Source organism: Lepisosteus oculatus, chromosome 14 (genome assembly GCF_040954835.1).
Source record: "Lepisosteus oculatus isolate fLepOcu1 chromosome 14, fLepOcu1.hap2, whole genome shotgun sequence".
NCBI classification, from domain to species: domain Eukaryota; kingdom Metazoa; phylum Chordata; class Actinopteri; order Semionotiformes; family Lepisosteidae; genus Lepisosteus; species Lepisosteus oculatus.
The window spans coordinates 45,961,957-45,976,604 of record NC_090709.1 but is presented as its reverse complement, the minus strand read 5'-3'; the positions used below and the strand labels follow the sequence as shown (position 1 = coordinate 45,976,604).

Genomic DNA, 14,648 nt, shown 5'->3' with positions numbered 1-14,648 from the left:
GTGGATGTGGAATGTGTCACGCCCGACATCCCTCCCTAGAGGGCGCTCCACTGCTCTCATTATTGTTCGTGTGATTTAGCTCTCCAGGTGTACCCTTTTAGTGTTACTATTTAAAGACCAGCTCCTCCAGTCCTCGGGTCTCATCATTAGGGTAAGATGTCGTGAGGCCCGCCTAGTACCAGGAAACCCTACGTCCGTCTCCTGAGGGCATAGGCCTCATCCCCGACACCTCCCGCTTCCTGAGCCCGGGGTCTGGAGGATCTCGCCCCGTCACCCTTGGACCTCCATGTTTCGTTCGTCTGTGTGCTCCCCTCTCTCGGGGATTTTAACTTTGTCGCGTTCCAGGATGGATTTCCAGTTGATGGACTTTCGGACTGTGCTTTGACCTGCCCTTGGACTCGTTTGGATTTGGATGCCGTTTTGTCTTCCCCGTACACTGTCTCACGGACTGTCACTATTATTTTGTGCACTATTAAACCCCTGTGTGTTCCTTTTTACCACGCCTCCTGTTTTCTCCAGCTCTTACCGCATCGCATAGGGTCTTCTACAATATCTGACACGGATTCCAGTCCGTGTCCGTTACAGAATGGGGGACCGTTAACCTGCGGCTAATCACTGTGTATTGTCCTACTGACGTGGGAGGAAGGGTGGAGCTACTCAAGGCACTCTCTCCCCTATTGTTATGTAGCACAGACGTGATAGTGGGAGGGGATTTTAATTGTATCTTAGAGCACACAGATAGGCAGTCTAGCTCTCCGATAAAATTGGATTCCAGCTCACTGGCCCTGCAAAACTTAGTTCAAGACTTTAAACTCTCAGACACATATAGATGTATATATCCCACAACAGCAGGATATACATGGTCAGGGAGGAATCAGAATTGACTATTGCTTTGTCTCAGAGAGAGTGAAAGTTGTTGGGGTCACTCTTCAGCCTGTCTTCTTCTCAGATCATCAGGCTTTAGGGTGTAGAGTGGAACTCCAGGGCGGGACTGTCTTTGGCCCAGGCCTCTGGAAACTCAACACAAAGCTGCTAGAGAACGAGGGGGTAGTATCCCGCTACAAGGAGAAACTATCACAGTGGCTGTCCTTGCAGTGTCTGTACGGGTCAGTAGGAGAGTGGTGGGAGGAGGTGAAGGTGAGGACAATGGCCTTTTTCATGGCTGAGGGAAGGAAGGCTGCTGCCAGACGGAGAGGAGTGCTAGCCAGGAAACAGAGGCAGCTGCAGCGTCTCTACACGATGCTGCACAGTGGCTTCAATGTGCTTGAGGATATCACCCTTTTAAAAAAGGACATCCGGAGCATAGTCGAAGAAAGCAGTCGAGGAGTGCTGTTAAGAAGCAGAGGTCAGTTCTTGGAAGAAAATGAGAAGTGTACTCGCTTCTTTTTCAGGAAAGTGGTAGGCTCCAAGTCTGTCATGGAAAGAGTAGTTGATGAGGAGGGAAGAGAGAGTACAGAGCTGAGTGCTATCCTCTCCTGCATCGAGGCCTTCTTGTCACGGACGTCCAAAGGGACTAACCGTGGGGAGCAGGAGTGCGGAAAAAGACCCATATGCGTAGCGGCGAGACGGGAAAAAGGCCCAGGCTCATTAGTGCAAAGAGTTCAGGAATGCCGTATAGAAACCTGTGCCCTCAGGGAGCGGACGTGGTGCTAGGCGGGTCTCAGGACATCCGAATGTCAGTGCTGAGTGAGGACAGAGTGCAAGACCCGGAAATATATAGCCCAAGGGAAAGAGAGGGACAGGAAGGACAGCAGACCAGAAACAAGGGACAGGACAGAGAAGCTCTACAGAGGTAAAGGATGAAGAAATTCATTTTTTTACCTCAAAGCTAGAAAACGTTTTGAGTGAAGAAGATAGGGAAGTACTTGAGGGGGATTTGACAGTAGAAGAGCTGAGAGCCTATGGAGAGCTTACAGAAGGGGAAAACAACGGGTGCTGACAGGCTCCCTAAAGGGGCGTCTGCTTTTACTACTTGCACGAATGAAGGCAAAAAAAAGCCAATCGATGTGAACATACGGCGCTTTACAGAGGAGTACTGCCTGACTGGATCGTTGATGAACGACAGAGGCCACTCCGACCTCTTCTCGGTTTTCTTCAATGACTTACTAAGGATCTTCTTTACATTCGCCCATGCAGGGGAAGCCAGTTACACCAAAGCAAACGCAGGAAAGTGCATTTCAAGCAGAGACCAGGAGGGACTTGTTTACACCGAGAGTGGGCGGAGAATGGAACAATGCGCCCAGCCCTGTTGCTGGAGCCGATTCTTGATGAGCTCTTGGGCTCACTAAGAGGCCCCCGCTGGATGCTAATCTTTCTGTTGTTCTTGAAGGTCCTGCGCTGCTTTTGAGCCGACAGAGCTCGTCCTGGTTTGCCGGCACAGCCCAATTGCAAATGATCGGCTCCGTGTACAGAAGGAACGTGCGTTTGGTACAAGAGTGCACGAAGGCACCGGAAATACATTGGGAACAAATGACGGGTCGCTCAAGACCTCTGTGAAGTACAGTTGCGTGCAAAACGAGGTCTCGAACCGAGGACCTTTCGCATGTTAGGCGAACGTGATAGCCGCTACACTACGGAAACCTGCAGGGACCGCTGCTGGTGTCTCGCTTTCGTTTCGGGCCGAGAAAGGGATGCGTCACTTTAGGAAGGGGGCGCTGGAGAGAGGAACAAAGGGCGCGATGAAACAAAATGCCGAAACCCGGGATCGAACCAGGGACCTTTCGATCTTCAGTCTAACACTCCCCCAACTGAGCTATTTCGGCGGTGCGCAAAGCCCACAGCCACCTGCTCCAGCCTTCCTGTGTTGTGGCATGAGCGCACCAAGAGTAGCAGGAGAGTGTTGCAGGAACGTCACTCAGAAGGAAAGCCACCCAGCTGCGCCCTCTGAGCTCTGTCCAGCGCATCTTCCTCGCATGGACTCCTGCCTGCGACGGGCAGGAAACAATTAGCAAGAACAGAACGACACCCAATGGGTGTCTCATGACCGCACCTTAGGTTGTGACACGTGCAGGTGTGAGGGGTTGCCAGGCTACTTTGGAGCAGAGCTTGGGCGGAGGGGGGGCGGGAAAGCAGACAAAGAGGTGACACCTCAAGGTCTGCACGATCACAGCTCTCCGCCGCCCCAGGCTTCCGCTCGATAAGCTACTGGACACACCCGCCCCTCCTCACACAGACCGTGGAAAAGCCCCCGAGTGGGAGGGCTCGCTCTTCCTCCCAGGAGCTCTTGGACACGACGCCCAGACAGGGCGCGGGGAGCCGCCGCCTGCAAACACGGCTCCAGGCAGGACTCCACTCCGCAGGAGCCGCAGAGCAGAGGAGATGAGGGCAGCTTAGCTCCTGTGCAGAGACCTGAGCTGTTGTTGCTGTGGATGCTGTCTTTTCTGCACTCGGGGTAGGAGTGAATGTTGAGTTGCCCTTAGAAATGAAGCAGAGCACTTCAACGGCACGGGTGTGTGTGTGTGTGCGCCCTGGTGATTCTGGGAGACAGATCGAACCTGGGCTAAAAGAGAGGGGGCTTAGCCCTCTTCCATTTGCTAGTTCAAAGTTGTACAACCCCTTTGTATCTGCTAGGCGGCGCAGTCGTCGTGCACATAGAACACTTTGAAAAGCGTCAAAGGCAAGTCATTCCGAGTTGGTCGTTTGTGTTTTCCGTTCAGACGCGAAATGCTGACATGATCTCTCGGCTCCTCGGTTGTCATTTCTGCTCCGTAAAGGGATCACAGCACGCGTCGGCTTCCAGCATGCTGGGTCGGGACACGATGCCGGGGGTTGGAGAGAGCGATGTCTTCCTCGTTAGTATAGTGGCAAGTATCCCTGCCTGTCACGCGGGAGACCGGGGTTCGATTCCCCGACGGCGAGTAGCTTTTCTTTCACCTCCTTAGAGAAATGACTGCCTTTCACTTCTCTGTTTTCTTTCACAGCGTCGTGCACCTTTTCATTGCTCTCGCTTTCAGAGCCTCCGCACGGCAGTCGACTCGACATCAGGAAGCACATTGAAGTGAAAGCAGGAAGCGCTGCGACATGCACTGTGCAGATCCCGCCACACTAAGAGGTGAGTGGGTCTGTTCGATGCACAAAGAACGCTTTGAGAAGCGTCAAAGGCAAGTCATTTCGAGTTGGTCGTTTGTGTTTTCCGTTCAGACGCGAAATGCTGAAATGATCTCTCGGCTCCTCGGTTGTCATTTCTGCTCCGTAAAGGAATCACAGCACGCGTCGGCTTCCAGCACGGTGGGTCGGGACACGATGCCGGGGGTCGGAGAGAGCGATGTCTTCCTCGTTAGTATAGGACCTGTCACCTGTCCCCACCTGTCACGCGGGAGACTGGGGTGCGTCAGGACGCGCCTTGAAGTGAAAGCAGGATGCGCTGTGACATGCACTGTGCAGATCCCGCCACACTAAGAGGTGGGTCCAGTGGGTCTGTTCGATCACAGCGCTAGGCGAATCCCCAATCCCCTTTTGTGCCTGGCGACAAAAGACGTCTGTTTCCGCCCGGTTTCGAACCGGGGACCTTTCGCGTGTGAGGCGAACGTGATAACCACTACACTACGGAAACGGTGGTAAGACGTGCCCAGCGGCCCAGCGCTGAGCTTCGCCAATGCGATTTAGCTGCTTCCAGTGCCTTTATTGGAGTGCGCTGATGGACCGTGCTCTCTCTCCAGAGACCAGCACGCCTGTCATGGACGGAGCAGGAAAGGCGGCGCCACATTCTACAGCCCTCTCCACGCAATCGACGAAATCGGGCTGCTGAAGTGGAGAAAATCGCCTCTCCAGAAAGTGCAAATATCATCTTGGAGACTATAAATCCTATTGCCGAAGGTCAGCCCTGTCTACCAGAGTAACCCTCCCACAGCGATGATCAGCTCGTCTCACACGCGAGACGTTTCGGTTGGAAACAAGCGCCCCCTCTTCTCGCACGTTTTGCACGTTCGAGTAGTTTTAATGCGGCTCTTTCGTACACGGTGCTGATCTTTTGGAAAGCAGGAGGCAAAACCGAGTCGAACCGCCTGGGTGAAAACCAGGAACCCTAACCGCTAGACTATATGGCAGCGAACAACCATGCTGTTCCGGCATCATGCAAGCAAACTACATAAATATGAGAAAACACGCAAGTGAGTTGTCACTCAGAGTGTCGAAGGGTCGATGTATACTGGGGCTCAGTTGAAATGCAACGTCAGGACTTTTCCGAATTATGTCACACGAAGAGAGCACAGCCCTTTCCGCCCTGCCGCGTGTGTCTCGGTAACTCGCTGTGATCGTATAGTGGTCAGTACTTTGCGTTGTGGCCGCAACAACACCGGTTCGAATCCGGCTCACGGCAGAATAGGGGCGTCTGCTTTTACTACTCGCACGAATGAAGGCAAAAAAAAGCCAATCGACGTGAACGAACGGCGCTTTACAGAGGAGTACTGCCTGACTGGATCGTTGATGAACGACAGAGGCCACTCCGACCTCTTCTCGGTTTTCTTCAATGACTTACTAAGGATCTTCTTCACATTCGCCCATGCAGGGGAAGCCAGTTACACCAAAGCAAACGCAGGAAAGTGCATTTCAAGCAGAGACCAGGAGGGACTTGTTTACACCGAGAGTGGGCGGAGAATGGAACAATGCGCCCAGCCCTGTTGCTGGAGCCGATTCTTGATGAGCTCTTGGGCTCACTAAGAGGCCCCCGCTGGATGCTAATCTTTCTGTTGTTCTTGCAGGTCCTGCGCTGCTTTTGAGCCGACAGAGCTCGTCCTGGTCTGTCGGCACAGCCCAATTGCAAATGATCGGCTCCGCGTACAGAAGGAACGTGCGTTTGGTACAAGAGTGCACGAAGGCACCGGAAATACATTGGGAACAAATGACCGGTCGCTCAAGACCTCTGTGAAGTACAGGAGCGTGCAAAACGAGGCTGTTTCCGTCTGCTTTCAAACCGGGGATTTTTCGCGTGTGAGGCCAACGTGATAACCGCTACACTATGGAAACGGTGAGAATACAGGCCCAGCGGCAGTGAGTATTCAACTTCATTGCATTACTGCTCCCAACCAGTTGATATCAATTTAATTCCTAAGGGTTATGTACTTGTTTTGAGTATCTAATGTAGAAGTTGAAAACTTCTAAAGTTCTAAATGAATGACATACCGAACTTATGTCCTCTTGATATGTGTAACTCTTTGTAACTGAATGAATTTATATCTTTTGTATTCTGATAACCCTTACGATAAGATCTGTTAGGTTTACATGCATATTCTATATCTTAATAAATGTATCCTCGTGTATTAGTACCTGTGTGTGCGTTGTTTGAGTTATATCGCATGGTTGGATTCTAAGACCATTAAAAGAATTAATTTTGTGATTTACTGCCACAAAAATAATTGTCCCAGTAAATGCCCAAACCCCTACAGAACTGGTGCCTCGTGAGAGCACACTACAACAGTGTGTGATCTCCTGTCCCAGCCTGAGGAGCAGACAGCGAGTCTGTCTCTCAAAATTACTAATAATACAGTATGTGATTCCCTGCCCCAGCCAGAGGAACAGACAGTGAGCCTGTCTCTCAATAATAATAATCCAGTGTGTGATCTCCTGTCCCAGCCTGGGAAACAGTGAGTCAGCCTCTCAATAATTATAATACAGTGTGATCTACTGTCTCAGCCTGAGGAACACACAGTGAGCCTGTATCTCAATAATAATAATACAGTGGTTGATCTCCTGTACTAGCCTGAGGAACAGACAGCGAACCTGTCTCTCAATAATAATAATACAGTGTGTGACCTCCTGTCCCAGCTTGGGGAACAGTGAACCAGACTCTCAATAATAATAATACAGTGCGATCTACTGTCTCAGCCTGAGGAACAGCGAGTTTATCTGTCAATAATAATAATACAGTGTGATCCCCTGTCCCAGCCTGAGGAACAGTGAGCCTGTCTCTCAATAATAAAAGTACAGTGTGTGATTTCCTGTCCCAGCCTGAGGAACAGACTGTGAGCCTGTCTCTCAATAATAATAATACACTGTGTGATTTCCTGTCCCAACCTGAGGAACAGTGAGCCTGTCTCTCAATAATAATAATAATAATACAGTGTGTCATCTCCTGTCCCAGCCTGAGGAACAGTGAGCCTGTCTCTCAATAATAAAAGTACAGTGTGTGATCTCCTGTTCCAGCCTAAGGAACAGACAGTGAGCTTGTCTCTCAATAATAATAATACAGTGTGTGATCTCCTGTCCCAGCCTCCAGGGAACAGACAGTAAGCCTCTCTCAATAATAATAATACAGTATGTGATCTCCTGTCTTAGCCTGCGGAACAGACAGTGATCCTGTCTCTCAATAATAATAATCCAGTGTGGGATGTCCTGTCTCAGCCTGAGGAACAGAGAGTAAGCCTGTCTCTCAATAATAATAATTCAGTGTGGGATCTCCTGTCCCAGCCTGAGGAACAGACAGTGAGCCTGTCTCTCAATAATAAAAGTACAGTGTGTGATTTCCTGTCCCAGCCTGAGGAACAGACTGTGAGCCTGTCTCTCAATAATAATAATACACTGTGTGATTTCCTGTCCCAGCCTGAGGAACAGTGAGCCTGTCTCTCAATAATAATAATAATAATACAGTGTGTCATCTCCTGTCCCAGCCTGAGGAACAGTGAGCCTGTCTCTCAATAATAAAAGTACAGTGTGTGATCTCCTGTTCCAGCCTAAGGAACAGACAGTGAGCCTGTCTCTAAATAATAATAATACAGTGTGTGATCCTCTGTCCCAGCCTGAGGAACAGACAGTGAGCCTGTCTCTCAATAATAATAATACGGTTTGCTGTGCTCAGCTGGTTCGGCGTCTTCGTGTCGTAGCGCCGCAACGGTGTGTTTTCCTTCCTTCTCCTTTCAGCCCAGAAGAAACATTTTACTTGTTCCTTTTGTAACCCATGCATGCCGACGCCTGTGTTGTGTTGTGGATTTTCCCCTTCTTGAATTTGTACTCCTCCTCCCTCTCTCTCCCTACCTCTACCTCTCCCTCTCTCTACCTCTCCCTTTTCCCCTCCCTACCTCTCTCCCTACCTCTACCTCTCCCTCTCTGTACTTCTCCCTCTCTCCCTAACCCCCTCTCTCTCCACCTCTCTCCCTCTCCCTCGCCCTCCACCTCTCTCCCTCTCTCTACCTCTCTACCGCTCTACCTCTCCCTACCCCTCTCTGCTCTCTCTCACTCTGGAGTTTATTTTCCAGACAGAAATCCAGCTCCGTCCCTCCTGTGTAAGATTGGTGATGCAGGATGAGAGCCTCTAACCGAGAGCACTGCAGCGGCAGGTTCTGTGGTCTGTTTCAATTCCGCCCGCGATGAGACACCCAGGAGAAATGAAGAGCCCCAGGCGCGGTAGAAAATCACCCAGGAAAGAGACTTTCAATGTAGGAAAAAAAAGTCGTTAGTAACGGACATAATATGTTTGTTTTGTTTTTTTAATCGCTGCGATGTGTGACTAAGCTCATACGACTAAGAGTTGCCCCCTTTGTCTAGATCTGGTAACCTGCTTCTCGCTGGTGGGCCAGATCGTGTCCCCCGTCACTATACTGGGGCAATAGGACCCACACAGACCGCAAGGTGAGCGCCCCCTGCTGGCCCCACAGAGAGGGAGAGGTAGAGGTAGGGAGAGAGGTAGGGAGGGGAAAAGGGAGAGGTAGGGAGAAAGGTAGGGAGAGGGAGAGGTAGAGGTAGGGAGAGAGAGGAGGAGTAGAAATTCAAGCAGAGGCCTGAGTGGAGCACTGTCGTATGGCCCTGACATCAATCCCTCAACTCTCTGCATAAAGCAGTGTCTTACGGCCATGACATCCCACCCCCACCACTCTCAGTGGAAAGCACTGTTGTATAACCATGACATCCCACCTCCACCGCTCTCTGCGAAAAGCAGTATCTTCAGGCCCTGACATCCCACCCCCGCCACTCTCTACGTAAAGAAGTGTTGTATGGCCCTGACACCCACCCCTCCACTCTCTGCATAAAGTAGTGTCGTCAAGCCCTGACATCCTACCCCCGCCACTCTCTACGTAAAGCAGTATCGTCAGGCCCTGACATCACACCCTCACCACTCTCTGCGGAAAGCACAGTCGTATAGCCCTGACACCCACCCCTCCACTCTCTGCATAAAGCAGTGTCATCAAGCCCTGACATCCCGCCCCCGCCACTCTCTACGTAAAGAAGTGTAGTATGGCCCTGACATCCACCCCTCCACTCTCTGTGTAAAGCACTGTCGTATGGCCCTGACATCCCACCTCCACCACTAACTGCGTAAAGTAGTATCGTTAGGCCCTGACATCCAACTCCTGCCACTCTCTGCGCAAAGAAGTGTCGTATGGCCCTGACACTCACCCATCCACTCTGTGCTTAAAACAGTGACGTCAAGCCCTGACATTCCACCCCCTCCACTCTCTGCGTAAAGCACTGTGGTCTGGCCCTGACATCCCACCCCCTCCACTATCTGCATAAAGCAGTATCATCAGGCCCTGAAATCCCACCCCTGCCACTACCTGCTTAAAGTGTCGTATGGCCCTGACATCACACCCCCACCACTATCTGCGTAAAGCAGTATCTTCAGGCCCTGACATCCCCCCGCCACTCTCTGTATAAAGCACTGTCGTATGGCCCTAACATCACACCCCCACCACTCTCTGCGTAAAGCAGTATCTTCAGGCCCTGACATCCCCCCGCCACTCTCTGTATAAAGCACTGTTGTATAGCCCTGACATCACACCCACCGCTCCATTCTTTGCATAAAGCAGTGACGTCAAGCCCTGACATCCCACTCCCGCCACTGTCTGCGTAAAGAAGTGTCATATGGCCCTGACACCCACCCCTCCACTATCTGCGTTAAGCTGTGTTGTCAGGCCCTGACATCCCACCCCCGCCACTCTCTGTGTAAAGCAGTGTCATATGGCCCTGACATCCCAACCCCGCCACACTCTGTGTAAAGCAGTGTCACATGGCCCTGACATCACACCCCCAGCACTAACTGCGTAAAGTTGTATCGTCAGGCCCTGACATTCCAATCCCGCCACTCTCTGTGTAAAGAAGTGTCGTATGGCCCTGACACCCACCCGTTCACTCTGTGCTTAAAGCAGTGACGTCAAGCCCTGACATTCCACCCCCTCCACTCTCTGCGTAAAGCACTGTCATATGGTCCTGACATCTAACCCCCGCCACTATCTGCGTAAAGCAGTATCGTCAGGCCCTGACATCCCACCCCTGCCACTTCCTGCGTAAAGAAGTGTCGAATGGCCCTGACACCCACCCCTCCACTCTCTGCATTAAGCAGTGTCGTCAGGCCCTGACATCCAATCCCCGCCATTCTCTACGTAAAGAAGTGTCGTCAGGCTCTGATATCCTACCTCCTATACTCTCTGCGTAAAGCAGTGTCGTACGACCCTGACATCCCACCCTCGCCACTCACTGTGTAAAGCAGTGTCGTATGGCCATGACACCCACCTCGCTACTATCTACATAAAGAAGTGTCGTATGGCACTGACATCCCATCCCCACCACTAATTGCGTAAAGTAGTATCGTCAGGCCCTGACATCCCACTCCCGCCACTCTCTGCGTAAAGAAGTGTGGTATGGCCCTGACACCCACCCGTCCACTCTGTGCTTAAAGCAGTGACGTCAAGCTCTGACATCCCACCCCCGCCACTATCTGCGTAAAGCAGTATCGTCAGGCCCTGACATCCCACCCCTCCACTCTGCATAAAGCAGTGTTGTCAAGCCCTGACACCCACCCCTCCACTCTCTGCGTAAAGCAGTATCGTCAGGCCCTGACATCCCACCCCCGCCATTCTCTGCGTAAATAAGTGTCGTATGGTCCTGACACCCACCCCTCCACTCTCTGCGTAAAGCAGTATCGTCAGGCCCTGACGTCCCACCCCCGCCACTCTCTGAATAAATAAGTGTTGTATAGCCCTGACACCCACCCCTCCACTCTCTGCATTAAGCAATCTTGTCAGGCCCTGACATCCCACCCCCGCCACTCTCTGCGTATAGCAGTATGGTCAGGCCCTGACATCCCACCCATGCCACTCTCTGCCTAAAGCACTGTCATATGGCCCTGACACTCACCCCTCCATGATCTGCGTAAAGCACTGTCGTATGGCCCTGACATCCCAGCCTCGCCGCTCACTTCGTTAAGCACTGTCGTATGGCCCTGACACCCACCCCCGCCACTATCTGCGTAAAGCTGTATCGTCAGGCCCTGACATCCCACCCCTGCCACTCTCTGCGAAAAGAAGTGTCGTATGGCCCTGATACCCACCCCTCCACTCTCTGCGTTAACCGATGCTGTCAGGCTCTGACATCCCAACCCCGCCACTCTCTCCGTAAAGAGTTGTCCTATGTCCCTTACACCCACCGCTCCATTAACTGCATAAACCAGTGTCTTCATGCCCTGAAATCCCACCCCTGCCACTCTCTGCGTAAAGAAGTATCTTATGGCTCTGACACGCACCCCTCCACTATCTGCATAAAGCACTGTCATATGGCCCTGACACCCACCCCTCCACTCTCTGCCTAAAGCACTGTCATATGGCCATGACACCCACCCCTCCACTCTCTGCCTAAAGCACTGTCATATGGCCATGACACCCACCCCTCCACTCTCTGCGTTAAGCACTGTCATATGGTCCTGACACCAATCCCTCCACTCTCTGCGTAAAGAATTATCGTATGGCCCTGATATCCTACCCTCGCCACTCTCTGCGTTAACCCCTGTCGTATGGCCCTGACACCCAACCTTCCACTCTCTGCATAAAGCAATGTTGTTAAGCCCTGATATCCCACCCCCGCCACTATCTGCGTAAAGCAGTACCGTCAGGCCCTGACATCCCACCCCTGCCACTCTCTGCGTAAGGAAGTGTCGTATGGCCCTGACACCCACCCCTCCACTCTCTGCGTTAAGCACTGTCATATGGTCCTGACACCAATGCCTCCACTCTCTGCATAAAGAATTGTCGTATGGCCCTGACATCCCAGCCTGGCCACTCTCTGCGTTAAGCACTGTAGCGGCAATGCTGGTTAATAAGACAGAATTAAGTGTTGCTGTGCTTTTCCAAATGAGGCCCCATCTCTCCCTTCATCTCTGTGGTGCAGCCACAGAGAAGCTATTCATGCAGGCTGATTTAAAGATGTTTTCTTTTGATAAGGGACATCTCCAAAAGGGGGATGCACTTAGCTAAGCCTGGCTATCATGATCAATGGTCATCCATTGGCGCCTATCTGTCTAGGGAGTGCCAGATGGACATCTGGATTGCATTCCTAAGTGTCAGGAGTAAGTGACTCATATCTCACCTTGATCAACCAATCAGGGACTGGTAGGGCTGAGTAACCCACGGGGGACTCTGATGCCCATGGAACTTTCAGCCAATGAATGAGCTGAAGTTCCTCCAGGTAAAAACAGGCAACACAGAGCTCCAGTAGGATTCTGTAGACTTCTCAAAGGAGAATTCCAGGGCAGGACGGCCCAGGAGCAGAAGGCTCCCAAGGGCAGGACATTCTCGCAGCGCGCCTCCTGACCATCCTGAGACTCAGCCCGGACAACCACGGAACGGCCAGTGTGTCCGAGTGCCAGAACTTTCCTTTGTTCTAAGAGTCTAGAGCGGAGGTTGCCAGAGAGTAACCAGAGGATCCACCCGAGGTTAGCATCAGCAGCAAGCCTCGTGAACAGGTCAGAACTGTGGACAGCTGAATCACTATTCAGAACTAGCTCATCGTCAGGAACGAACCGGTCCTCTTCCTGACTTGCTGGGACCCACAGTCATCTTTTCTCCTGTGCATAAACTTTGCTAGTTAAAGCCAAAACTAACTAGCTGGTCAGTGAGCATCAGCAGCGCACCGTCGCAAGCCGCACAGCACAGCCTGGCACCGAGTCAGAGAGCGCGGATTGGACAGCAACAGCCTGCAACTGTTTCTTTGTGCCCGCAGGAGATCTGAATCCCCAGAGTTTGGATGAGTATTCAACTTCACTGCATTACTGCTCGAGAATTCAATTGTTATCCCAACCAGTTGATATCAATTTAATTCCTAAGAGTTATGTACTTGTTTTGAGTATCTAATGTAGAAGTTGTAACCAAGTTCACTTTATGAAACGGTCTAATTTAATGATATACTGAACGTATGTCCTCTTGATATATGTAACACTTCGTAACTGACTGAATATATATCTTTTGTATTCTGATAACCCTCTCGATAAGATCTGTTAGGTTTATATGCATATTCTATGTATTAATAAATGTATCCTCGTGTATTAGTACCTGTGTATGTGCGTTGTTTGATTAATATCGCATGGTTGGATTCTAAAGCCATCAAAAGAATCAACTTTGTGATTTACTGCTACAATTAATAATTGTCCCAGTAAATGCCCAAACCCTACAGAACTGGTGCCTTCAGAGAGCACACTACATTGTGATGACATCTTTCTGTATGATCAGGACAGGAGCTGCAGGTCCACTGTGTTGTGGCTGCAGTACAGTTTTAGCTTATTATTACAATACTTTTTAACAGCGACAGATTCTTAAGATCACGAGGTGTTTATGATATTATTTCAGTATTAAGCTGTTACTACATTCGGAACTGTCCCATAGGATTCAGTGTTCCATTAGTTTGGCACTAAACTGCTTAGTCTATTGCAGGAATTGTACTTAGTCCTGTCTCCTGTCCTGTAGTGTCCTCTAGAGGGCAGCAGCTGTTTCCTTGGGCTCATTGCAATTGGGAACATTGTGATTACTGAGCAGGGCACTTAAGTCAGCAGACGAGCGCGTTGCAAATCGGTATTAATCTGGCGTACAGAGCTGCATGCTAATCTCTGGATCATCTCCAGTTAATGTGATACTGTTCTTACCTTGCAGTTGACCCAATCTGAATACTGGCACCAACCCTGTTATTACAAAGAAACTTCTTGTGTATCTACCGTGATACATAAGTTTGGTGGAGAGGTTTGGCAGCCCATATTCAGTCAAAGATGTGTGTGCAGATCACTGTGATATATAGGCATCAACAAACTGACAAATACAATATTAAATGTTTAACTGATAAAACCCAAATGAACCAAACATGTATAAATTAGTGGTGGAAAGGAGTCTTTTTATATAGCAAAAGGTCTCTTATCCTTTGGTAAGAACGTTGGGTATATAACCCATTGTCCTCAATATTAGAAATGAACCCTTGAGCATTGCTGTTGTACCAACGATCCTCAAAAGTGCTGCCATTACCACTGTTCCATAAAATCCTAACATTACCTGTCTTGCATAAATTGTAGAACATGCCGTCACATTTCAGTTGCTTCTCAGTAGCAGTTTGATCTATTATCACCCTTACTCCCCACATCATAACCTTCACTCTTCTAATTATAGTCTCCTAACTGTCCCCCAAGCCCGTCTACACTGTATGGGTGACAGGGCCTTCTGCTGTTATGCCCCCAAGCTCTGGAACTCTCTCTCCAAGGATACCAGAGTCACCTTCCCTAAACGCCTTCAAATTCAGACTCAACACCTTCTTCTGTAGAAGAGCCTTTACTGAACTGGTTCCATTCTTTACCCCTCTGCTTCTACTTTTCTCCTCAATCTATTGGAATTGTTTTATCCTGTGTATTCTAATTGTAATTCTGTCAAGTGCTTTGAGAAGCCACCTTCGGAACCATTATATCAAATAGT

The 14,648-nt window shown here is 50.4% G+C and overlaps 2 non-coding genes across 2 annotated transcripts; both read right to left on the bottom strand.

Moving 5' to 3' along the window:
* Positions 1-2,689: 2,689 nt before the first annotated feature.
* Positions 2,690-2,762, bottom strand: trnaf-gaa (transfer RNA phenylalanine (anticodon GAA)). Its single transcript has one exon. It is a non-coding gene; the product is annotated as a tRNA-Phe (tRNA).
* Positions 2,763-4,479: 1,717 nt separating this feature from the next.
* trnav-cac (transfer RNA valine (anticodon CAC)) lies at positions 4,480-4,552 on the bottom strand. The gene has a single exon. It is a non-coding gene; the product is annotated as a tRNA-Val (tRNA).
* Between the last annotated feature and the right edge of the window lie 10,096 nt (positions 4,553-14,648).